We start from the raw sequence: 27,834 nt of genomic DNA on the forward strand, positions 1-27,834 counted from the left end.
GTTCCTGGCACAATTCCTGAATGTTAATGAATAACATTGGAGGCACATGTTTCGAAACATTGAGAAAGACAATGAGGATTCCTTCATTGGAGGCACATGTTTTGAAACACTGAGAAAGACAATGAGGATTCCCACATGAAGCCTTTCCCAACCTAACAAATCTATTAACAAAAGACCTTTTTGCTCCCTCGAATTCTGGGCTGGGGAATCCTTTCCCTAAAGAGTGCTGTCAGACGGAAGCAGAAAACCCTAATCTGACTACAATTATACAGAGATGGTTTTAAAAACGTCTCCCTCTTTAAGACATCTCCCTAATTATAACTAAACTAAACATGGTGGCATCTCTGTGTAGTTATCATTATAGGTGGCACATATACCTTGACATACTTTGAAAAAACAAAAGAGAACAACAGTTTATTTACATAACATAAAACCTACCCAAAGCAGCAGTAGCTGCATTTCTCTGTCCTCCTACCCTACCATGTGGTCTATTTGCTTTGAAATGCTCACACACACCTTGATGTGAAATTATAATCCAGGATCTGATTTTTAAAAAAAAGTTTGATGCTGAGGACACTTAAATTTTCCTACACCAAAAATTTAAACTCAGATTTTTCCATAAAAGAAGCTGAGTCATGGATATTTTTTAAAGTCATTTATGAAGCACAATGCAATATATTTCTAATCCTGCTCTATAAAATATGATCAGTGCTATACAAAGCACTAAAACCAGTTCAAGTCTGAAAGTGACTGGGATCCACTAGTGTATCATGAGAACTGAAGAAACCAAGCTAACAGCTGGCTTGAAGCAGATGTATTCAGTGGGTTTATGGACTTGTGTGACTCATCCAAAACACAAATGAGTATTTGGTGGTCTCTAAACTAGTGCAATACATGGCAGCACTTGAAATACCACCTGATTACTGGTTACTAAATTAATCAAATTGTTTTAGTGGAAGGATTAATTACAATTAAGCAAAAGGACTTGTCAAGGGAAAATCTAAGTGTAGGTCTGGTCACTTACAAATCACTTTATCTGATATGTGGATATAAAACTGAATCTCACTATCCATCCCTCTGAACCACAAAATGTGTTGCAGCATTGAAAAGAACAAAGGAATTGAAATGCTTCTGTAAACCAGTGAGTGAAACAAGGCAACTTAATCCCTGTAAGAGAGTTAAACATTTGTGCTTTGTCTGTGCCTGTTCTGCTTATAAAACTACTAAGGAGTTACACAAGAGGGGAAGCAATGTAAACTCATTTCTATTTATACAGCATCTTTCATCCAGGAACACCCCGAAACATTTTACATACACTACAAACCTATATACAGGAGTCACACCTGAACTCAGCACCTTCTGGAGCAGAAATTTCCCCTCATTTTAGCACTGCACGCTGCAACATCTTCAGATCCAAGAACAATTGAGACAAAATTCAATATCCAAACAAAACTCCAGGGGGAAATCTAGATAGGCTGAATATAATTATCCAGAATTTGGCAAAGAGACTAGATGACAAGAAGACTAGGTAAGCCCACAGTTCTTTCCACAACTACCTCAAATTTAATTCTCATCCAAAAGTAGAGATCTCTGCTGTTCACCCCCTCAGCTCTTCATTTCTTCTCATTAATGTAGTTTTGTGAACTTTAATATTCTTGTCCAAGATGTTACAAATTTTGAAGATTATTGAAGCACCAGTACACTGTGTCCAGACTGAGATCTGTAAACAAACAAATCTCAGTCTGAGCCAAATAATAGTATCCCTCCTCCTAGTGTGTCGGCTTCAGAAATGGCTGATTGAGTCAAGCAGCAGAGAGCCTCTGCTGATTTTGCTGTTGTTGTTTTTTTAAGATTGTAGTCAAGAACAATACTGAGGCAATATGAAGGATGAGGTCTGGTTTCTTCTCTCCATTTTCCCTACACTCCTCCCATGATGGATTCAGCATGGCAGAGGCAGCATAGACTGTCTTTCATCCCAAAAGCCATAAATGAATTACAACAGAGTACTGAAAATTATGAACTTGCTAATGATGTTAAGTCTCCAAATAGCACCGTTAGTACCTGTCTGATTTATGAAATGCCAGAGATGGCCCTCTCACAAGCAAGTGTTTTGGCGTGAGCTTTCCTGCAATCATTAGAAATAGTATGTTCTGGTCTCTGCAAAACACACACACACACACACACCGTTTCTGAACTCTTACACATACATTCAGCCCACAGTTTGTCTTGGAATGTCTACGAGACTTGCTAGGTGACTTGCTTAACTTGGTATGCTGTCCTCTCAATAGTTAAAGTGAGTGTGTGAAGGTACTAGCATCTTGAAAGAAACCTTAAAATGCTGGGGTACAGGGTTCTCCTCCCCTACGTCAACCTCGTGCAGTCATTCCCCTGCGCCTGCAGCCCCATGGGCCCGTTGTATTTTATACCGACTCCAAAAACAGTCTCAAATGCCTTAACTTGTATTTTTCAGGCAAATTCTGTGCAAATTCCCCTAGCCACCTCACACAATTCTGCCAAGGCACCACAGACCCAAACTGTAGCACTGAATGTAATCTTAGGCTTGGCTTCCTCTTGACTAGAAAATGCCAGTGATGCTGGGTTGTTGGTCTTAGCTTTAAGAGTTAATGGCTCTGAGCAAATATTTGATAAATTTTCCTTCCTGTGAAATAACCACAGGCAGACTGCAGTTCCCTCATTTATTTATTCATTCATTCAAATTTATGCAGGCTGAGTTGTCTTTAACTGTGGAATTAATAACCCAAAATATGAGCTGTGTGCTTGGTCATGATTGCTCAAGAGTCACAGGGTGTTATTTCTGTTTTCTGACTGGATAGCCCTAATCCAGTGCAGAAGACACTGAAGCTTTGAACCTATAAATGAGTGGGGATTAGGGAATTCTAGAAAACTTTTGAAACCTTTTCCTTTCTGGGTCACACAGTCCTTTTCCAAGGCTTCATTCCTAGAAAACTAGGTTACAGTAAAATGTTTTTGCCTGAGTGCAGTTTAAATTTAATCTGCTCTTGTCACTTTCTTAAAAGATAATGTTTTTCCTGAAGGGTGTGCTCAGATCCATGTCTGGCTTGTTTAATAGCCTCTGTAATACAAGTTTGGGGGATTTTTGGAGTCTTATCCACTCGCTGTCTATAAAATGTACCACATTCTGTGTGAATACTGAAGTGTGCAATCCTAAAGAATGCTTTCTGGGAGCAGGTGTGTAAGACTAGTTTGTTTCATGTCTGGGGATACACAAGAGCTGCACAGCATGACTCGAGTGACTTATTCATTCAAGTTATATCATTTCAGGTGACAGCTCCTGGCAGTGGGATGTTAACTGGGCGCTGGCTCAACAGCCAAATGCAAACAGGATCTCCCATACTTTAGCCTGTGTGCAAAGCATAATTCTGAAACTGTACAGCATCTTTTCCCAGGGTACTGACGAGAAGTTTATCTGGTCAGATCTTTGACATTAAACCAATTGTTTTAAACTTCTTGATTTTCATAATCACCTTTCCTCCGCTATTCCATTGTGTCCCCCCCACTTTTTATATTTTTGTTGGGATACTCCAAGGGACCCTACTAGGCAGGTTGCCAGGTGTCTGATTTTCAGACAGAAAGTCCAGTTTAAAGAGAACCTGCACAGTTGATCAGATGTACTAAGCAGACACCAAAAGTCCAGCTACCACGGGGTGGTCAGGAGAAGGGGGGCTGAGGTGGCGCCAGGTCATCAACCCATGCCAGCCTCTGCTCAGTTGGGGCTGCCTCCTACCTGCATCTCATGGGAAGGCAGACTCCTTGTCAGGGTCTGCCGCTTCTATCACAGACCCAGAGCAGAGGAAACCCAGCTGGAGTGTGGGGAGGGGAGGAAGAGGAGAGGATTGAGGGACAAGGAAGAAGCAGGGGAGAAGCAAGAGAGTTGGGAGGAAAGCATGAGTAGGGGGCGGAGTCTTGTGAGAAAGAGGCAGGGTGGGAGGAGGTTCCAATGCTCCTGCTGTAGTCTCTAGTTTTCAGATATGGGAAAGTTGGCAACCCTGCTGACCTCACCTATTTCTCCACATCTATTCCTGAAGCTGTCTCCTCCAGCCCTACCACAGTATCTTGAGTCTAATGTATTGTTCTGCATACTCTGATGTCCCACTGACACTGTCTTAGATCATGATAACCGCCGTCCTAGAAGCTCTCATTACCATGTCAAATATTCTAGGACCATTTTCAAAGCTCAACTTTAGTTTTGCTCTGTGTAAATAACAAAATGGTTGTTCAACTGAGAAATAAGAGTATAAGGAGGAGAGAGAGACAGCCAGGATGGCTCAAGGGACTGGGAAAGGGGTTTAATTGCCTTTCATCTCTACATGTCTAACTGGTCTGTATCTGAAGCAAAATGATAATCCAAAACAACTGCACATATTGTGTGTCATGTTAGCCCTGATTCCTGTTTGTGGTTGCAGAAGACTCCAGCTTTATTCATGTGTTACTGCCTCTGAATCAGTATGTGTATGACATGTTATTCTACTCTCCATTTTCTACTGGATACCAGACTATGTAATAAAACAGGTAACATAGAATGCTTCACACTATGACAAAATTACATCCTTCCTATCACACACAGATGAATGATGGGGTTTTGTATGCTTGTTTAAATAAATTTCAATAAAAACTAAACACATGTGAAGTTATGCACCAGTCAGGCAAGTGTGTAACTTGGTGATTTTGTCCCTACAGGATGAAACAATTTTTGCCATAAAAACATGCATTTTGTTAATAGGCCTATTATCTTCATTTTGCACACGTATCCTTACAAAGAGAACAAAGTAATTTGTACAGGACTTTGCCACTACTGGGTTCCTCTGTCAGTGAGATATCTAGAATGCCAGTGACTGTCCACAAATAAGATGCATAAGAGAAATGGGTCTGAACATTTAGAGCTGCTAAATGTTTCTTTGTGACTCAGAAGTCACTTTGTGCGGGGTGCTCTGTTTCCAGCTCTGAAATGATTCGTAACTTCATTCACAAAAGTGAGGCTCTCGGACCACTGCTGCTACGTTCCAAGCAACAGTAATGCCTGAGCAGAGGTGAAGAGGTCAGACGAGGGCAAAGTCCAAAGTAATTTTAAGTGGTTCAGCTAAGTACTGAGGGCTAATGGGAAGCCATTTTAATTTATTACCATTATCCCCAGTGAATATAAAGACAACATTTTTCTTGAGCAGCTTGACTACAAAGCAGTAAATCCCTTTATGTATATAGAAGAACTATGGACAGTATAGATCAAATGTCTGAAAAGGAGTCTCCACACTGTTCTGTGTATTAGATCCAAGTGTAAATATTGTAGAATTAGGAATAGATTGTTTTGGATGTATAGATTCATATTTTTCAGTTCTTTTGAGTGTTTCTGGCCCAAGTATTTTATACATACATACACATGCATTTAAAAAAAAAAATCTAACATTTCTCCCCACACAAAGGTGAGGCATTGTCATCTTTGCAGAAGACATTATTTCTCCCCCCCACCCAACCCTGGCTAGAAATGTGTTCTGCTTTTTCAGAACCCATAAAAACTATCCCTCTACTTCCCCCCCCCCCAACTAAACACACACTTTTGATTATTTTGCTGGCAGAGAGAGCTGTCTTAGGCCTGGTCTACACTGAGGGGGAGGGGGACAGAAATCAATCTAAGATATGCAACTTCAAGCAAAACTTATGTCTTTTAAATGTCTAAGTACTTGCCCCAGAAATCAGATACGTACCTGTCAGAAATGCAGATGCAATTATTTGCGTCCATAGTTTCTGGGTATAAAAATAGATCCATTTAAAGCTGGTTTGAAAACTAGTTCCTGACAATAGGAAAGTGTCTTGACACGTCAATATATCAAACACAGGTATCAACAACTACTGATTTTGTATGACCCACTGTAATTCTGTGAGATCTCAAACAAAGGCTATGTCTACCCTACAAATCCCATGTTGGCATAGCTACGCTGGCTGACCCCCTAGTGTAGACTCAGCGTACGCTAACAGGAGGAGGAGTTCAGGCGGTGTAGGAACACTGCCTCTCCGAATGACGTTGGTTATGTCAACAAGCCCTTCTCTGTCAAGATAGCTGCTTCTACCACGGAGCTTTTGTCAGCATAGCTGTGTCATATGGGGCCATAGGGTTGTTTTTCTTTCACACTCCTGACCGACATAGCTATGTTGGTATAAATTTTAAGCGGAAACCAGGCTGAAGGAGGAGTAAGCCAATTCAGTTTTTGAATGGAGAAACTTCCAAGGATCACCTATGCAGCACTGGTGATTCTGTAGGGTTATTTACATATGGCAGCACCATATGTACATTGTACTTTAAAGACAACCAAAACCAAGTCCTTTCTCTGAGGAGTCTGCACTAGGCATTGAGGAATTTACAGACATCTCTCCGAGGAAAATATTGTATACTTATACCAGCATAGCATTAGGATTTACAGTGCTGCTGGAAACATGGTGCCATCTCTTAGATAAGTCATAAAACCAACATCTTAATTACTCATGGTCGCTAAAGACCTGACCGTGAGATGTAAGGGTGGTAATTTCAAATCTGGCCAAATTTTTCTCTTGTAGTTATGTTCTGCCTTCCTAAAACTTTCTGGAGACAAATGTCCTTTCCTAAGAGGTTGTATGGTGTTCCTGTGCATTGTTAAACAGCAAGTTGGGTTTTATCCCACAGGGGGCTCCAGTTATCCCTGAGTGTAGTCTGAGTCAGTCAAGGGTTGATCCTTTGGGATGACAGGGTGCTACAGAGACTTGGTTATATTAGTAGTGTGAGTATGTTGACAGAGGAGCTAGTTACTGGCAATATATTTCTGTGTGCACGGTGCTATAGGGCTCAGAGTGTTCATTCTATTTGTGGCCATGTGAACTAATTTCTTCCATGTGCAAATACAGTTCCATAATTCTACCAAGATTCCCACTGGTAAAAAGGGAAAGTGCTCATCAGCTGCATGGTTTTCAGCAATAAAAGAGTAAATGTAATAGATGCATATATGCATCTGTCTAGCTTGACTGTGTACATCATAAACTATTCCTCCAAATAGTTCATAAAAATGCTTAAAACTATTATGTGAGTTTCCCTGAAATTTTTTAGTTGCATGGCTTTGGAAAGGATTCAATAACTAATGGCCTTTGAATGAAACTATGTTTCAAATATATTGTGCTTTTCCCCAATACTTAAAAAAAATAAAGTCTGATCCTGATTATTACAAATGAAAAATAATTTGAAATGTTTGTGGATGGCAGCTTTATATGCAAGACAAATATGCTCAGTCTCCTAAATCCAGCTGGAACTAGGTTTTCATTTTTCTTGTTTTTAAATAAATGTCATTTATTACAACTGTTCTGTCTTACTAAGGCAGCTGTTGGCAGCAAACTGTGAAATTAAAGTTGGGTTGGTTTCAATCAAGAACCAAAATATAATACGCTTTTTTCAGAGAGAAGAAGGTTTTTTTGTAGCTATGTAGTCTATGCTCAGTAATTAAAATAGCTAGTCAATCAATTCTATTAACTCGGCTTAAAGGAGCATTGTCATGTGGACAAGATAATTAAAATGTAGTTTCCAAAGTGTATAGACAAGGAAAACAAATTTAGGGATTGCTATAACTACAAATGGTAAAAAGCATAAGTAGTCAATATAGTGGTTAGTGCAGGAGCTTGGGTGGGATTCTAATCACAACCCTACCACTGTCTTGCAATGTGACCTTGGGTATGTCACTTAACCTCCAAGTCTCATTTTTCCTATGTGTAATGTGAAGAGTATAGACTTATTATGGAGAACTGGTCAGCCTTTAGATTGACTGGCTCATATCCACTAACCAGACCCACAAAACTTTTGGAAACCACATTACTTATCAAAAGAAATTATCAATATCTACGTCGACATTTCCTCAAAAACCAACAGTGTTCAACTTCAGGCACCAGACCAGTTCTACAGATGATGTTGAGGCTGGGTCATGACCTCTCATTTATTCTGGAGGTTCCTCAGGTTGAGAGGCCAAAAGTCTAGGGAAGAAACATCCAAACCACAGAGATTTCCAATTTATTATATTAATCAAACTAAATAAGCAACAAGATAAAATATGTAAACCATTCAAATTAAGAAAGTGGGTTAATATCAAATCAAACTAATCTAATTACTAGGCTGATAAATGAACAACTCTTTATGTAATTTGGGAAGGCAGCAGTATTGTTTAGCTATCAGTGTCAAAAAGCAATAAGGCATTATCAAGCTTAGTGCCAATCAATATATTTGTTCCAACCAAATATCTGATACAGGGAGGCTCAAGTCACTCCCAAGCTGAAGCCAATGTTAAGACTACAGGCATTGATGCCAATTAAGGTAGTCTGCCCAATTTAATGTACTGGTTAGGTGACAGCCAATCCCTTCTTTTTCCCTAGCCCCCAAACATAGGTATTACAATAAAACATTCCCATACGATTAAAGACGATGCAGCTTGTTATATTTTAATATTCAAATGACAAATATAGGTGAAAATCATATGATTTCTCAGGATAAACCATAACTCCTAACCCACAAATACATGCATAAGTGATCTTTTAGACAAGGTTGTTTAACCTAGGGTTGTTTTAGGTATTTGAGGAATTATCCTATAGGCCCCATTCTCAAATTAATTCTGTGGGTTCTAGCCACACACACTCATGCACACACCCTCACTCTTAGCCATCTGCTGGAATTAAATACAAGTCTAGATGCTGAGGTAGAGGTGTCCCTCTACTAAGAAAGATTAGAAAATGCAACAAAACCAAAAGAGATTAATACTTATTCAGGATGATTGTCATGGCTCTTGTGGCTTTATTCGGTCTCAGGAAGCTGGTACATGGTTGCAAATGTTAACCAGTGGTCTTACTGGCACCAGCATTTAATGTTGATGGAGTTGCTGTCTGGCTACAAGTTTCTTGTGAGTACATGTCTAATCTTAAATGTTGCGTATTGTTAAACTCCCACCCCTTGATGGCAAGCATATAGCTAGAGGCTAGCAGCCATTACAGGAAAGCAAGCCAGATGCTGGAGCAAAAGCTTCTTCCTTTCAATTTTAAGATGGTGCCTGACTGGTTCCTCCCGCTTGGAACTCCTCTTAGGAGCTTCTTGGTGAATCAAATGGAACACTATTCTGAGTTCACTGGCGTCACCAAATGGGGCCTGATTAAGTGTTTTTATGAAAATGCAGAACTTCCCCATTTCAGTAATTTCAGGCTCAGTAAGGCCATGGATCCAAAGTCAATAGGCCTGTAGGCATCTGAGGCCTCAGGTGTGTCAACAGGCATTATCTAAACCATCCAAAATCCCAACTCAAAAATAACTTTAAAAAATACCAGGCAAGCAAGAAGTAGGAATTAAAATCATTACACCAATCACACATTCATTCAACCGTGCCCAGTGAAAGACAATTCCTGTTTTACAGACAGATGCTTATAGTTCCCCTTATATTTTGGTACTCAGCAGCTTATCTTTGAACAGCACTTCTTACATACAAAATCTGGGAGAAAGGTTAGACTATAACTCAAGCAGAGTAAGAAGTCTTTTTCCTCAAAAAAAAAAAAAAAAGTCAGAATTTTGAGGTTGTTTTTATATGCAGACCTGTCTGCAGTAAAACACTGCTACTATACAGGTTAGATGGGAGGCCAAGTTAGTAGTACTTGTCAAGGGCTTTGAGATCTTTGAGCTCAAAGATCTCAGTGAGTGCAGATATTACTCTTATTATAAGACTTCCAAATATTCAAGATTGTCCAGGCCATATTTGCAAGGAAAAGAATGCAAATATGGCAACAACACCCCATTTGTGTGAGCAGTTATCTAAGTTACAGGCAGAAATGTGAATTTCTGAGCATGCAAACAGTGCCGTTAAAAATATAAAGAGCACAGGTAAGGGAAGCTACTTGAAAATGGCTCTCATAGGCCAAGTCCCAACTATTTACTTCCTTAATTTCTGATTTGTGGACCATGTTCTGACCATAAGTCTTGGCAAGTGATTTATTTTGTTGAATAATTTGGGAATCTGTAAGGAATATTATATAGTTCCAGGGCCTGATGTACAGCCTGCATGCACTGAACTTTAAAAATGTGCACCGTATTAAATAAACCACCAAAGTTCCCCATGACTGCAGAACCAGCACTTCATTCTCATTACATGCCATGTTGTCTAGCAATCTTCTCTTCATACTGACACAAATCCCAGCCACCTTCCTTAGTGAACAGATCATCCATTTAAGGAAGCTCAAAGAGGGTTGTGCTCGTAGACTATCATTAGAGGAAGGGATTGTGCTTCTGGGGTTAATAGTGTTGCTGCCTGTGGGAGTGGCCTTAGTAAATTGGGCTTTGGACCAGTCTTTGCAACAGGAGATGTTGGGTGAAAGGGGGAAGAACAAATGCCATGCAGAGCAGGTGTGAATGTCAGCCCTTGGTAAGAGGGAGAGAAATTAGTGTGGTGCTAATACCACCTGAAGGAGGTGCAGTTCATCACCATATAGGGGGATGACTGCCTGAGTGACTCAAGAAAAACATACTCGTCTGCTTGCAGAGCGGCAGATGATGTCCTGTGGCAGGATTTTGCCTTGGAAGGATTGCATGCATAGGGACGTATCCTATAGCTGTTTTTTAGGTTATTGCTATTAAAATGCCTTCACTCAAACCCAAGAGGAAAGCATGCAGGTAGATATTTGGGGGAAGGGGAGAAGGCCAAAAAATTTTAAACATGTCTGTACAGCATCTGGAACATTATAATGCATCATCTACACTTATAGCTCGGTCATCAGCTATTGGTGAGCTTCTTGATGAGCCATCTCAAGTAAACCCTGTTCCCCCTAGTAGGAGAGAAAAGAATGGTGCTCTTTGTACCAGGACCTCTGCTGCACATTCTGCACAGTTCCTACACACACAGCTTCCATCGATACTAATATTACGTGCCTTGTTGGGAACTGAGTGCAGGACATATTTTTTCTGCAAGGCAAATCAGTTGGGAGAATTCTGCCATAGAAGCTGCATACAGGTTTGGACTTAGTTTTGGAAGTAAGGCTCTATTCCTGAAGACAGTTTGAACTAGACTGGGCAAAACACTAGATAACGCTGATGGGAACAGTCATGCTGGCCGCTAGTGGATGGGTAAGGTTACACACAGAATCTTTTCCATGTCTACATTCTGTGTAAAACTGGTTGAAAAATTAGGGCAGGAAAATTCTTCCCTGTTTTTAGGCAAGTTACCTTTCCCTCCTCCTTCCCCCCAGTTCAACCAGTTCTAGTTCTACAATTCTTTGACAAGAATTGGGAGCTTCTGCATCATGGGGGAAAATGACTGTACAATCCAGGTAATTGGGAGTCCTCAGCATTAAAGCACATACGTGTACACTTCTGCAGTCAGCATGGTATAAAATTAACCAAAACTGACTAACTGGTTAGGGCTACGTTTTCCAACACTGCATCTAAATGTGCACTCAACTTTGTGTGCATAATCATCTACCTGGAAGACACTCAAACAGCACTTTGCCATCAATTCAGAGCTCTTCGAAAAGGTTTTGGAGATCAAAAACTGCTCTTCATTATCAGACATGTCTCACATTTCACAGAAGATGGAAAATAGTGTTATTTCCATAGTTTCCCTTCTGAAATACTTTGAAATGGGATGTGCTAGCACTCCAGATCACATAGCCTGATACAAACTTAACAAAATCCTGATTTTTTTCCATGTGAAAAAAAAAAGTTTTCATTCATCCATTTATTTTTTCCCCATGGTGTTTTGACTGAGGAATTTATTAGAATTTCAAGAGGAAAATGTGGCAAAAAGCCATCACTTCTCTTCCAGTGATTTGCTGTTGATGGACTATAACGTTTCTCCCGCCTCCAAAAGACCACTGAATGCAGGAGATTTCACATTCGTCTCCAGTGAGAAACGTAGGACAGAATTAGCATCTACTTTCTTTGGAAGAATATACCAGTAAACATTACACACCAGGCAGAGCTAAAAATTTGCAGTGAATCACTGTTGGAGACATCTTAAAGATGTATATTGACTTTTGAGAACACAAATAGTGAATACTGCAGAAATCCTAAATGTTGCTGGTTCCTCTATATCAGATCATTATTCCCTTCTGTTACATGCAATGGAAGTGAGCATGACCACCTGAGAACTCAAGCAAGATCTTGTGTCAAAAAAAATAATCACTTTCTGCACTATTACATTCAACATTTTACACATTACACACAACATTGCATGGCTATTCATGAGGAAAAAGGAAAAGTTAAGCCCTCAACTCAACACTTCCTGCCACTTTGAAGACTCAGGCTGCCCTGGGTCAGGCCTGAGATATAGGTGCAATCTTAACTCTGTAAGGATTTTGGCTGTCAATAGATGTAGGTATATCCTCTGCCTAATTTATTAATTTAAACCACAGCAGAAATCTCAGATCAACACTTTTTTTAATGATGGGGCTAAAATTTAAAAATCCGTAGTTGCTAAAGACACTTTGCAGTTAATGTTTGGTCTCCCTGCAGTACATGCAGTTTTGAGGAGGGCTGAGAATCAATCTGAGTATTAATGCAAGTCAGAATTCTCTCTCTCAAGTGGTATCAGGTGACTTCCCTCCTTGAACACCATATAATTTATTTCATTGAAGTTTGCAGGTAGAATGCTTCCCTGGTCATTTTGCTAGTGACTGATACACTTAGAATATTCTTTCATGCTGGGTGTATTGCTTTCAAGGTCTTTATGTTTCTCTTCTTCACAAGTCTCTGCAATGAAAATTACGCTTTGTCTTCTCTCTACAAACTTCTCCTGGAACTGACATCTCTGCGTTGGTCACCAAGGAACCCTGGTGACAAATTAATCGCTGACTGAAGAATATTTTCTTCCTAGTCCATACCAGGTGGAAGATATTAACATATCCAGAGGCTCTCTCCTTCTGTTTAAAAAAAAAAATCAGTGGGAAAATTCCTTCTACATGACAAACTTTGCTATCTTTACATGATGACCATAAAAATAAAAGCCACAACTGTCTGGATAAGAGAACTTATACCATTATTTGTGATTAAATTTGATCAGGGAAGGCATTTCCATAAACAATAAAATGTGGGGTACACACTGAATTATTTTGCCTTTTCAACAGGAACATTCCAAACTTTAAAATGAATTGCTGTCAACTTGGAGGAAGAGATGGGGAGCAAGTTTCTGTTTGTCTAAAAAACAAATATTGTACCTACTGTGGTGAAAAGTAACAACTAAGTGTACTTACCACTGACAGAAGTTAACAAAAACCTGTTTTCCCCTTTTTCTTCAGTTAGTTTACTTAGTGCGTGACAGCATTTTGTGTCCACTCAATTTCATTGTTTCATCAGAACAGTCAACAGAAAAGCTTCTTCCTTGCTGAAAAGGCCCTTAAATGCAACAGTGGAGCAGGAAAAGCCTTATAAAATTGTAGAGTGAAATCGTGGCCTCGATGACTTCAACTGCAAAATTTGATTTCATCAGTAATGTCTTGGGTTTGTTTGTGTTTTAAAATGTGGTCAAGGTATACTGTTTAAAGCATGCTTTATCAAAGTGGATATTTTTGAAATTAAAGTGAACTTAATATTTAAAAAGTTTCTTTAGATATGTAATTTTAGTGGGTTTTGCCATTTTTTTGAGGAATATAAACTTCCTCATCATCTAATTCCTAATATAGTTGGCTTAATGCAGTGGTTTTGGGTCAGCAGACTATGTAAAAGGAGTCAGCGAAAGGTTGTCATTACCATAGAACAGTGGTTTTCAACCTGTGGTCTGCAGACCCCTGGGAGTCCAGAGACTGTTTAATATTTCCAAAGGGGTCTTTTTTTGGCATATGCAAATGAAAAAAGGTTGAAAACCACTGGCTTAATGCAGCACTTCTAATCAAAGGGCTTCACATCATTAAAGCTCACAGTACCAGCAGTTATGCCCATTTCTCATACTGGCAACAGATACAATGAGTCTAAGTGACTTGCCCAAGGCCATAGGGAGAGTTAGTGTTAGAGCCAGGATAAAACTCAAGTTCCTGTCTTCCAACCCGCGTTCAGTCCATGTCTGTCTCTGAATATATTAAGTACTAGGTTATGTAAAATAGGCAAACAAAGGGAAGAACAGGCAAAAGTAGAAGCCATTTGTTCAATTAAATAACTAATCAAGAAAATTTTATTAGAGGGCTGTGCTGCTGGGGAGGAAAAGTACATAAAAAGGAAGCAAATGGATAAGAAAGAAGGAAAAGCAGAGGCTAGCAGAGTTGGAGGAATGTGCTCTAACACATATATCCATAGCTAGCAACTGACCAAGTCTCATTTCATTGCTTCAGACTTCAGTTGCACAACAACACTGACCTTTGTGTTTATCATTCTTCTATTCTCTGATTCAAAGGGAGGCCGGGGGGCAACCTGTATAGTTGACTATGAAGCATGTGTGCAAACATCTTTCTGTATTCCATAGTCACTTGCCTCGGAAAAGCTGTGCAACTGGAAGTACAATCTTAGCACAGATGTAAAACTGAGACACGGAACATTTGTGGCCATTTAAAATCCCATGGCACTTCTCACAAGAGTGGGAGCAATAGCCCCTTAATCCTGGCTGAATTCCAGTTCAGGCAATTATATTCTATCTACTCAACCACAACCCCCATATAGCTCAAGTCAGACACTGTATTTTTTCGCTTCCTGGCCTACAGTACTGTGAAATGTTGCCGTATGCTGTTAAACGGCTATTGCATCCATGTCTGAATTACAGTAGTGGGTAAAGTAATCTTGATTATATTGAGTTTAAGAGGACTGAGATCCTTAGGAATGAAATAGTTAAGGATGGTAATTTATGATACTACACAACAGTGCTGCTAAACTTAAGGTTCTATCAATGGTTTAAATTGTACACAGTTTTCCTAGGGTTTATAACTTGTAAAAATTTGATCTACCCAAAGTCTGGTATGAAAGCAGATTTATATATATCAAATATTTTACACAGAAATCATTTTGTTCTATTATGCTACTTTTTTTCCAAAGTATATTAGACTGCTTTCATGGCCATTTTTTTTTAAATAAAGAGAAATCAAATAAGACCTAGTGAATAGCCCATAGTGCTCTCGTTGGTTCTCAAGAATTGAAACCAAAAATTAAAATTCTGGAGATAATGAACTGAGTGAAACATCTCAAAAAACAAACAAACAACAAACAGCAAGTACTTGGGACAAACATTGCTTAGACAGTAAACATTTTAAGGCAGGGGACATCTCATTCTATTTTGTGAACGGCTATGTACACTCACAGCACTATCTGAATGACCAGGTGTTTTTACTCTGCGGACCTGAACTAGCTTCTTAAACCAGAAAGAACTGAGGGTTTTTATAATATATATAGTACCTAAAAACTTCTCAGTCATTAGGAAAGTTACGTAACAAAGTCCTGAAATCCCACAACATAACTCTCTCAACAAAAATAAAACTTTATAGTTCTTTTGTGCTCACATCTCTCCTCTACGGTTGTGAGACCTGAACACCACACACATGGCATGTCAAACAGCTAGAGGACTTCCATATGCAGTCTCTGCGTGCCATTATGGGGATCCACTGGCAGGACAAAATTACCAACCTGGAGGTTCTCCAAAAGTCAAATGCCATAAGCATTGAGGCTATGAGGATATAAGCCCAACTATGCTGGGTTGGACACAGCATTAGGATGCCTGAATATCGACTCCCCGGAAAAAGTTTCTATGAAGAATTGGCACAAGGACACTGGAATCAAGGCCGCCCCAGAAAGTGCTGCCAGGACAGCATCAAAATCAGCACACACCGTGGTGCAATAAAACAGAATGATCTTGAGAAGGCTGCGTTAAATAGATCAGCATGACAACACACAACACTCAGCTTTTCAAGCCTTTGAAGAGGACAGAAATAATCGATTGTTAGCTGCAAGGAAAAAGCATCATACTACTACTATAGCTACCAAGGCGCTCACCAATGACATTGTCTGCCCAATCTGTTCACAAGCATGTGCATCATGCTTTGGACTTCAGAGTCACTCCAGAATCCACAAAAAGAGAGAGCATGAAAACGTCATTGTCAAACTAACAAACTCCCTCGGCCCGCGCCGCTTCCAGCAGCCCCCATTGGCCCGGAGCAGCGAACCGCAGCCAGTGAAGAGCCGCGATCGGCCGGACCTGCGGACGGGGCAGGTAAACAAACCGGCTTGGCCCGCCAGGGACTTTCCCTACACAAGTGGCAACCCCAGTTTGAGAAACACTGCTATAAAGGTTCCTATGGCCTAGAAGCAAGTCATTCCCCACCTCCTTTTCTTAACTAGAAGACTGAATATTCCCTCACAGGCACACAGCCACACCTATGTACTCAAAAGAATTAAATCAAAGGTGATGCTCCCCCTCTAACTCACGGCTGTGGTTTAGCATTATACAGGTGAGATTACTTACGCTATCACTGGAGGAGCTCTGATGCTTATAGGCAAAGCATGTCAGTGAATGATAAGGAGCTCACTTCAGCCCTCCAACACCTTTGGATTTGCTGGCTTTTGTTAGCTTTTGTAAAATGAACTTTACAGAGTCATGAATAACATGCCCATTTCTGTGCATTGGAGACACTCTCTCCTTGTAATTTTTCAAACACACGGCCTAAATCAATAGGTGTTTGTGCACAATGACTTCAGCATGAGAATAGCAGTGAGCGCAAAAGTTTTAAGGATGCTCCAAAAAAGGGCCCAATCCTGCTCTAAATAGCAAAATTCTCCTATTGCACTGGGAACAGCATTGGGACCAAACACATCCGACATTTGTCCAAACTTAAGTACTGTATGGGGGATGATGCATGTAAAAATAAATTATATGCACTAAGCCCCAGACATCAGCATTGCTTCCAACCCTATGCCTAGCTCAACGCCTCCAAGCATTTTAACAGTGCTTTCGTTTCATAAAAAAATATTTACAGAGTAGTGTTGTTTCATTTTTGGTAAGCATGTCAAGATTTTGGCTGCTGCATTCCTAAGGAGTCCTCAAGGATTCAGAATTAAACCTTTTAAAGTTTTAAACTAATTTAGTGTGTGTGTGTATATTTATATAAATATATGATCAGATGCAAAGGAGGGGTCACACAACTGGCTAGATAACTTAGCTCAGTTCTGAATTTAAATCTATTGCAAATTATTTAAGGGGAAAATATAATAAAGGCAAAGAATGGGTTACATAAAAATGCTGCACAGAAAAGAACTTTCAAAACTGTTTCACAATCTTGTGGAAACCGCTGATGGGTGTGTTTGAGTGGTGTAGACACTTGTGAATAACAAGCCCCCATAATTGCTTTGCTTACTCAACTAAAAATTACTCCCCCCCCAAACGCCTGCTCCACTTTCCCCTTGTTGGTTCGGTTTCTTGTGGGTGCCTGAGTAATACTAGAGGCATTTCCAGTTTTGAAGGCATTTGCTGAGTTTAAGAAATTCTCCCCAACTCCCCTCCCCTTTCCTACTCTGGTTAACTTCTCTGTGGAGTCCGCTGCATTTAGCAAGGAGTCTTTATGGTATGGCATCTCAGACGCAACTTCACTTTCATTCTCCATTCACTAGGTTGTCCATCTTCTCAAAACTAAGGATGGTGAAACTGTTTACAGTACAAGGCTGCAAGTCAAAACCTGTTCTCATGTGTCCTGAAACAGTATAAAAGTACCAATTTTCCTACAAGTGTTTGTATGACTAAAAATGGGCAAGCAATCCTCTGGATCATAATTATAAGGGTTCATATGAGTACACAGTAGGGAGCCAAGACCTGTCTTACAGGAATCTCTATGCAGACTGTGGAACTCCATCCACAGAATGACTTTGCTCTAAGCCAAAGTTCATTATAACCAGCTTTGTAATATGCATGTTCTGATGCACTGAAAACAACCATGCAGTAGAATGAAAATTTTGAATTAAGTCATGTTTCAAGTCCCATCATTTTCCTTTCTCAGAAAAAACAAACTTGAGACAAAAAGCTTCCAAAATTGGCATGATGAAACACTCACTAACATTTCATCCCATTCTCAGGCATAGGAACAGGACAAAAATGTCAGGTTTATAACCAAGTATTTTAAACCCCTGTTTTCTTAAAGGCAAACCAATTGTGCAAAAATTGTATATAGTAGGAATGGATTGTCTAACACACACAAACGGGCATCCAACCAGTCTCCATCCCTCAATGGAATAGTCATTTCATCTGCTTTTAGAATCCCTAACCTTGAAACCATATCCAAGGTTTTTGCTGCAATTAGCTCCATTTTCAGGCTTTGTATTCTGCTCTAGCATTAATAAAAACACAATACTCCAACAAAATACACACTCCACTTCCACCACCATCGGTCAACAAACAGGCACAAATTTCACAATGGCTGAAGTCATTCCCTTTTAGCAATTAGAGTTTGTGGGAGCGCATAAATGTTAGTGGCTTTAACTTAGGTTTCTGCAATCACAGTTATGCTTATTTATGCATTTAGAGCATATGATCTAATACACTTAAGTTTAACTACTTTACTCTTTTGACATTCTTTCCAAATTATAAAAGAATTCCTGGGGCTTTCACTCCTTTGGTAAAGAAACAAAATTGCTGTCCAATAACTTCTTAAAAATACAGGGAGGGTACTTTTTGAAAATAATTCAGGTGAAACCCATAGACTTACATACTCAGATATATAAATATGGTTCTCATGAGTCCCTCTTCTACACCAACCTGAATGAATCCTTCATATTTCTAGAAAAGAAATTAGTAGTAATAATCTGTGGTTAAGAAACTATTGTACACACTCAAAATAATCAGTGACTTTTTAGAAAGAAACATTCAGACTTTGACTTTTTTTGAAACACAATGCCCTTATACGGTAAATTTTCTCATCTTCAAGGTGCTTTCCAAATTATGGGCCCAATTCTGCAAGTCCTCAAACAGGGAAAACTCCCAGTGAAGTCAGTGAAAATATTGCCGTAACAAAGACAGCAGGATTTGGACTTATTATTCAATGTTCTGTGTAGCGTCTACAGTCACTTTATAATGTAATTCCTTCTGTAACAATTAAAATATATCATAGCTCAGTTTGGTCCTGATCCTGTCTCACTGGAGTCAAAACCAAAACTCCAATTGATTTCAATGGTACAGAATTAGGCCATTTGACTCCAATTCAACAAAGATAATTCTTTGGGACAACCCAGGTTCTCTTTGTAGCATTAGGGCCCTTATTAATTTAATTTTTAAAAACATCCTACTCCTACATCCATTTACTCCTACTAACTAAAATCTTCATTGCCCAGAGTCACTTCTGAGGTCTGGGCTTTTTGTTATGAAAAATTAAAAAGACAATGAATCAGTCTGTAGGTTGTAAAGTAATATTCACCAGTCTCTTAGTTACAGTCCTCTATTTGTCCTTGCTGAAGATGAAACACAGAATCGAATGCTTTTTAAAATTCAAACTAAAAAAAAGGCATAAAACATCCCCCTTTCCTCTGAGATTAAAAAAACAAAAACAGAGCTTGAGTGGTAAGGGAATTAAGTGACTATTTAAGTGAGAACTGGACAACAGGGATTCCAAGGAGTTCCTTTAAACGCTGTGTGTGTGGCTGTGCATTTGTTTTGACTGGCACGGTCATAAACAAATCACAATATTTTTCTGAATGTTTTAAGAGATTGCCTTTTCAATTTTGATCCTGCAAGTCACTTAACCATGTTTATAACGTACCTGACTATTCTGAATATTTCAATCTGGCAAACAAGTTCGAGCAGGCTTCCAACCCAGCACAACTATGCCCACCAAGCCCCAAATAACCTTCATAACAAGACAAAAAGGAGACCATTTCTGCTACTGTATTGTGGGTCCTAAAGTGCCTCTTGTTCAAAAAAAAAAACAAAAAACCACACACACACAAGCAGCTGTTAGGTGAAAACGGACATAATTAAACAACAGGTTCACAGACTACACAATGCGTGGTGTACAAAATTTTTGTTCTTAGACATCTCAAGCTTATGGTCCTACATCTTCACATTTCCATAAGATACTATGAATTAGTGTTAAACTCTACATCATGGGTGACATAACCAGGTGTTACCTGCCTCACCCAAACCTACTACTTTTTCTGTTATTTTCTGGTTCTCCGTTTTTTTTAACCCACCTTTCCTAACCATTCTCTGACTACATGAATCATCCATAAAATAAAAACCTAGTTTTACATGCTTCACATTTAACTTTACTAGAACTCTGAAGCAGACTTATGGCTTTCTGCAGAGCCTCTGCACATGAATGGAAGAGAAACTTGCTAAACATATTGCTTTCAAATAGTGCATGGTGATAAAATGGGATGGAAGAGACCATTGAAGATGTCATATGTAATTCACAGTTAACAACAAAAAACTCTCTCATGCTCTCTGGCCCTCCACACATGCTATTAAACAGAAATTATTCCTCTGTGCTAACAAACCATATACAGTATGACTCAGTAACATAGCCGTTAAATAAATTTGTTTATATGCTACTCTCAGTACTAGACATTAAGCAGTTACACATTAGATAATGTAGATGGGAAGGGTGATAAATCCTGTAGGTGTTTTTCCCCTTTAATTGATACAGCATTAAGCCAAGTATTTTTAAATAAAGCATAAAGATACATAACTAAAGCCAGAGTACAATACAGTGGATGAATCAGAGATCTGAGTATTTAAAATGAAAGAAGATGCAGTATGTGTGGCAGCAGATAGAATCCTCTGCCATAATATTTTAGCTATGATTCTTCTCTCACTCTGCTTTTACATCAGTGTAATTTCAGTAGACTTATTCCTGAATTTACAACAGCCTATCAGAGAGGAGAATCAGGCCTTTCTTATTAACCTTAGGTCTAATCAGAGCAAAATAAATTATTTTGCAACCAGATGAAGGAAAATTTCCCTTTTTCCTTTCACAAAGCACAGTGACATCAGGTCCTCTGACAAGCAGCAGCCACTCTGAGCCTTGAGTGACACACTCTTGTCACCAAACTGCAGTTATTTGCCACCTAACTGAAGGGTTTATCCTCACCTGATTAAAACAGGGTGTTTGTTCAACACCATTACACAAGTTAAAACAATGCATCGTCATCTTTATTTGTAGATCTTATTTGCGTTAAGTTGCCATCACCAATTGTTTTCTAATTGGACCTTTCAGCCAATAACTGTAACAAACAAAAAGCATCTAAGGATGGTCTTTCTGTCATTATGGAGGAGGAGGAGGAGAAAAGGGGATTTTTTTTTGTTAACTGTTCAGGGTTTGCTTAGCTGTAAATCCTATTCTTACTAGAGTGAGCAGTATGTGAAGAGATTTGTTGGACTAGCTCAATCACTACTTTTTTAAAAACACATATTAAGTCAAAACGCTGAATAGTGATTCTGCTACTAATTTGTTTATGGTCTACATATGTTAGTTTCACAGTTCTAGTTTTAGATATGCTGTATATTTAGCACATGTTCCTTGCTATTATTTTTTTTCCCTGTCTTTGTTGTAGTGAATTTTAATGAGAGGTACCAGATTAACAACCCTAGAGACTGACATCCTACATTTACCCACAAAATATAGGCAATGACAGTACAACTTTTCCCTACACAGCCTACCTGACCCGCAGGGAACATTTATTTTTGAATGTCATATTTGAAAACAAGATTCTTTGATTAGGTCATACACACTATGAACAGAATTTGAATTTGCAACTTAATTTAATCATTTGACCTTAACAGTAAATCCACTCAGGCAAAATTAATTACAAACTATTTTCCAGGTATTTTTGAAAACATCTTTTTATTTTCACTTAACTTTTAAATGTTTTTTCACTGCACAAAAAATCCTAACAGTCATTTCAACATATTAAATATAACAACCTGCGAATTTACTGCAGAAGGAGTTTACTGCAACGATTAATTAGTCTTCAACGCTGTTCTAGTTGGTTACTCCAGCTGAGGACACCTTAAAAACATCTGGCTATTGCAAAGTTTGGCAGAGAGGAAACTAATTTCACTGAAGAGAATTATAACCAATTTCAGATTAACTGTTGTACTACTGCACCACAAATAGCTGAAAAGAGGGCAGAAAATTATGGAAATCTGTTTAATAGATCTCTGTTGAACATGCGTTTGTCTATAAACACATACACAAGTTGTACAAAAAGGCACATACTTCATTTTAAGCACAAGTAGTCCCATTGACGTTAGTGGGACTACTCAAGCTTAAAGTTAAGAAAGTCCATCAGTGTTTGCAGGACTGTTATCTATATTAAGCTATTTAATCTTTAGCAAAAACTAAAGTGTCAATCACTTATCTAAGCACAATGCAACAGCACTGAGCCTGCCTTAAATGACAATATTCTCAATGTCCCTTGTTTCCAGTGTGCATTTCTCAGTTTAACATGTCTGTATAATAGCAATGTGTCTGCACACGTATTGTAGCTTTGTACAGATTCTTAGAGTTCCTCCCCAACAACAACTAACATTTTATTCCTCCAAAATGAAGCTCTTATAATGAAATTTAAAATGCCAAAGGTTCTGAGATATTTTAAACAACAGCATGTTTAGACAATTTCAACCAAATTATGATATAATTAGCAAGTCATAGGGATCAAGTCTCATTGCAATATTTTAAAACAAAATGGTGGTGAGGGGGAATACAAACAAATGATAAAGTTTAATGGAGAAATACGTTACCTGCTGTTCATTCAAATAAAAGTTGATGTCACATGATTTTTTCTTAACAATTTGATTTTAATTAATTTTATGACTCAACATGGAATCATGAAGTACACATCTGATAGTATTTTTTTTTTTTTTTTTAACTATTTTGGTTTTTGGAGAGAGATTAGTTTGTTTAAAAAAACAATTATCAGTATTACTGGCTTTAATATGCCACTTCAAGTGAATTTCAATTATGAATTTTAAAAGATTATATTGGAACATATCCAAGGCTATAAATACTTATAACTTTGTAGGACAACCATAATGAAGCCTCTCATATTCATGTTTACAATATTATAGGACCAGTCATGCCATCGGTTTTTAAGCAGAAATGGAAATGACTAGAGGTGTCTTTAAAAACTGATAGTGCAAGATAGCCTGTCCTGTGTTTTTAAATCTAAAAGCAGCTTGAAAGGAGCTAAGATGTTAGTCTGGAAATAAACTACCCAGGTTAAATGTCTGCCATCTTCTTGGGATCAGCATGCAAGAATGTTCCAATACATATGAATTGCAATGTCACATGAAAATAGAAGCACTCAATGTATTTGGAAACTATGAATAACAAAATCCTCCATGACATGCGTTCCAGAGGAGGAAAATTCTCAGTAAACCAGCAAATTCTATAAGGAAGTCTAAACAATAAACCATTCCTGCCAGTTACATTAGGAGCGTTAAGGGATGTGCATGCCTGATACTATTCTGAACAAAACGGTTGTTAATAAATTGGATGTAGACCAATAAAAGTTTGATTAACCATATGTATTTTAACAATTAAAATTTGATCCAAGAAGAATGTAGCATTAAGTTAATAGATTAAGTTTGAAATAACGCAGTTGTATACCTGAAATAATTTCCTTTAGAGGCATTCTCTGACTTAAACATTAAAAACATTAAATAAATAAACTTTGAGTGTTACCTTTAGTGTGATTTATATACTTAATTTTTCCCCCATGTTCACTGTGAACAAAGATTTTATATTAACTCATTTTAAATCTATATTTATGTTACTCAAACAGTTGTGGTTTGTAAATAAATTTGTTTTAAAATAGTTAAATGATTTGCAGAGTTTCTTAAAACTACATCAGTTTAGATTGATTCTACAAAACTTTAAATCTTATGCTCCAGTCAAACTATTATGTAACATGAATATTGCTACTACACTTAAAAAGACAATGCAGAATTGATGACAGTGTTTTCACAAGACAGTTTTCCGACATTTTTTAAGGTTACTTTTTTTTTTGGCACCATGGTATTCACTACATCAAACCTAAGCCAACATTTTACATTCTCAGATTTCATGGTGAGATTTCATTTTTCAATTACTTTATTTTAATAGTCTTGTCTCTGTTCAGCCTGCTTCTTAGCAAGCGTGAAGTGTCTCAGAAACAACTTATTTCAGATTTAAGGCTCCCTAACTATGGAATTTACAGCAATACAAACACAAGACAATTTAATAGCACCCTGCTTTAAATGTATGCCAATGAAACCAAAATAAGAATTCAATTACTTTGTAGGATACAAAATGGCCAAGTGGAAACATAAATAAAAGTCCTTAAGTCTTGACCACTATTATGAACAAATAACTTATACTGCCTGTCCACACGAACACACACTTTTCCCACATGGTTCAAAGCTATTATCGTCTAGGGTAAATCATGCCACCATCGACTTACAGCAAATAACAATTACTCCATGTGTTAACAGAAAACTGAGAAAGCAGAATCAATAGTCACCTACCCAGAATGGCATGAGGCTTAAAATTAATTCAATAATCCACTCTCGTGCTTCTACCCCCAGGAGCTAACTAGTGTCACTAAAGAAGATTTTACCCACAAAGAACTCCCTCCTACTCTTATCAAAATTGTTTAAACCCCCCTACTTAGGCTAGTAAATGCACTCTCCTTGGCTTTTGCAAATTGCTCCAGAAACAATACTAAAAGGGGGGAGGGGGACGGACTAAAAAAAAAAAATTAAATGCTGATGAGTTTGATTTTTTTAACTGCTTAATCAGTGTAAAATCACACAGATTCTCCTCCTAGCCCCTGCTCTCCACTCCACACACAGTGCACCTCGCTGGCGTGGGCAAGGGGAGAGAGAAATAGTGGAGAGACCCAGGCACGCTGCGGTAAAGTCTCAGAGTTTAGAAAGTGGGGGAAAGAGTTTTTTCAAGCTCTGCTTCTGCTAGGGAAAAAAAAACGTGCGTGTGTCATTACCAGGCGGCCAAGTGAGTGACAGTTTCCTTTTCCTTCCCTGCGATGGGGCAGGTGGAGGGGCACTTGGTCTGGGGGATGCACTAGGCTCCCCCCTACCCCTAGACCAAGAAACAGAAGGCAGCAGCATGGGGAGGACAGGAGCCGGGCATTTCATCTCAGCGCCCAAACCCTGTGCAAAGAGCTGCACATTTCCTTTCAACTTGGAGCTCTTAGGAAGCGGCCCGGCTGAAATCCCCACTCCCCAGGCAAGGGCGTGGGGACCGATGCCGAAAGCATCCCTCGCTTCTCCCCGCCCCTCGCAGGCAAGGACCAGTGTCCAGAGCACCCCTAGGTGCCCCTCTGCGTCCCCAGCGGGGCCAGTGCCCCGACTGCACTGGCAGGGAAGGGGAAGGGGTCGCACTCACCACCGGCTGCGGAAGGTGCTCGCCCCGGGGCGCTCAGCTCCCTGTCCCCGCACCGCCCGCCAGGGGAGGGAGCCTGGGGCAGCTGCTGCGCGGCTGGGAACTCCAGAGCCGGTGTAAGAGCAGGCTCTGCCGGGCTTCCCAATGTGCCCTCCAAACTCCTGACACAGCCCCAGTGAGCATGTGCGGAGTGTGTGTGCACATGCCCGCCGGGAACGTGAAGCGTCTGCCCTTACCTCGTCCCTTGCCAAGAGTCCGCTAGCGAGCCCGGAGCTGCTGGAAGGGCAGGTGTTGGACAGCGGGGTTACAGACCCTGGGGGGGTGGCAGAATTCCGCTCTGCGTCTGCAGTGCTGGAGCGAGGAGGGGGGGATCCGTAGACTGAAGTAAAGGTTGGAGCCAGGCTTCATAAAGCAGCCCTCTTCCCCCCCCAAAAAATCATGAGATGGGCTTGAAAAAGCACCAGCGTTTTAAAAAAAAAAACCTAACAATAATTTGGGATTTATTTTAATTTGCCTTCTAGCTCTGAGCCTGCAGGGCGCACTTAGGTCACATATTCAAGCTTTTCTCCTCAAACATGAGGGCTAGAACGCTGAGGGAGAGAATTCTGAGATGGTCATGGAATCACTTGTCTCCAGAGGCTGAGGTCATAGGTAAACCCCCAGACAGTGTGAAACCTCGCCATAAAATCATCAGCGTTGGCAACACTGAGATTTTCATGGTGCCTTCACTTCGAGATTTCAAACGGTGAGATGCCTGGAGGTTGTTTCAAGTACTTTATAATCCAAGTATATTGTGTAAATAAATCTGCTACTAGGTATAATTATGTTTCACTCTCAATTGTCTTTCAGATTACTCTGAATTCCTTTTATTTATTACCCTTTTTGCTTTTTCTTTTATTTGTGCTGGCAGTTGTTTAACTTATTTTCCCCCTTCTGAATTTATAATGCTTCTTTTGCTGTTATCAAATCTGCCTCCTATTATAAAATGTTAATTGTTTCGCTGAAGTACCACCTTTATAAAATGTGAAAGAATTCATAAGAAAAGCCAATAAATATTTTCAATCATTTGGTAAGGTGTAATAAAATAGTATGCTTTTGTCTGTATTATTAAGATAAATATGTAGCTATACAATGGTATAAGTATACATTCAAATATGAAACGTAAAAAAAAATTGATGCTGTAACTGATTTAAAAGGGGATGTTGGTTTCCACTCCAGTAAAACAATTGTTTTGTGGCATTTCCTTTTATGCACATTGCTTCACAGACTGGTGACTTAGAGTGCTAGGGCCTGATCCTGCAAACACTTACATGAGTAAGGTGACAAACCTGTGTTGTCCCGTTGAGATCACTGATGCACAGGGAGCAGAGCTTTTCACAAACCAGGCGGTGTATGTGCCACCCCAAGCAGCCTCCTCAGATTTTGCAGTTCCTCTACCAGGAGACCCATCACATACACACAGACTGGCTTGATACACGAGCCACCCATATACAAATAGAAACACTCAGACATGTCCCATATATACATAAAAAGACATGAGATGCAGAGATACATTCTGATCCTCTCACTATACACACACCTTACTAAATCATGCATATTTCCCCATTCCACCCACCCCAACCATAGATGTACAAGCGCATACTCTCTACATCCACTTCTTTCACATCCACCCCCTGGTCTCACACATATAATCCATCCACACTCATTAATATACTCATGGATTTGACTCAAACTTTTGACAATGGAACAAAAACATCATTGCAACTAGACAGCTGGTTTTACTATCAAAATCCCCTTGGATCAGCCTGACTGCAAAGTATTCTGACATTTCAAGGGAAATTTAGAGTCCAGCATCAGCTTGGAGCTGGAAAATTTCCTAATATGAACTGCCTTCTATAGCCCCCCAAAACCAAAACTCAGTTGTTATTCTCCCTCCTTTCCATAAGTTCACAGCACTAACCCACCACGGGTTTGCTGCAGTTCTGAATTTGTGTCACTCTTACACGTTAAATTAGCCTAAATCACCAGCCTGGACTATCTCTTCTCTGATTCTCTTCACTGTAAACTATCGATCCAGTGACCGATCCACAGGCTATCCATAAGTAACCATGTCCTTCAGGAATAGTCTCTGCAACTCTCCCGCCTTCCTCCAATAAACTGATTACCTGCTTGGTAAAGAGTCCTGCTAACAGGGCAAATACGTAATGGTACTTAAAAAAGTCTTACATACAAAATGCACTCGCCCTGATTTAACGAAGTATGTTAGCAGCTGCCCAGTGTTATGCATGTGAGCAGTCGTATTGAACTCAGTAGGATTACTCGTGTACTTACAGCTAGACATGTGCTTAAGTTATTATTCTTATTTGTATTAGTGCCTAGAACACCCAGTCATGGACCAGTAGTCTTGTACTAGGTGCGATACAAATGCAGAACAAATAGACAGTCTCTGCCCCCCAAAGAATTTACAGGCAAAGCAATTATGAATTG

General features: G+C 39.3%; 1 protein-coding gene across 4 annotated transcripts in view; it reads right to left on the minus strand.

Moving 5' to 3' along the window:
* The window catches only part of EYA2 (EYA transcriptional coactivator and phosphatase 2), a 585,490-nt gene that overhangs the window by 120,204 nt on the left and 437,452 nt on the right, over nt 1–27,834 (minus strand). The window contains exon 1 of one of the 4 annotated variants that reach the window (XM_032767382.2): nt 25,351–25,433. The exons of 1 other annotated variant lie outside the window; for it this stretch is intronic. The gene's annotated coding sequence lies outside the window, so the exon portion shown is untranslated. Of the gene's footprint in view, nt 1–24,470; nt 24,532–25,350; nt 25,478–27,834 lie in introns of those variants that run through there. 2 more of the 4 variants (XM_032767381.2, XM_032767378.2) reach the window with 2 other exon arrangements.

The sequence above is a fragment of the Chelonoidis abingdonii genome, chromosome 14 (assembly GCF_003597395.2).
Source record: "Chelonoidis abingdonii isolate Lonesome George chromosome 14, CheloAbing_2.0, whole genome shotgun sequence".
In the NCBI taxonomy this organism is placed as follows: Eukaryota; Metazoa; Chordata; order Testudines; family Testudinidae; genus Chelonoidis; species Chelonoidis abingdonii.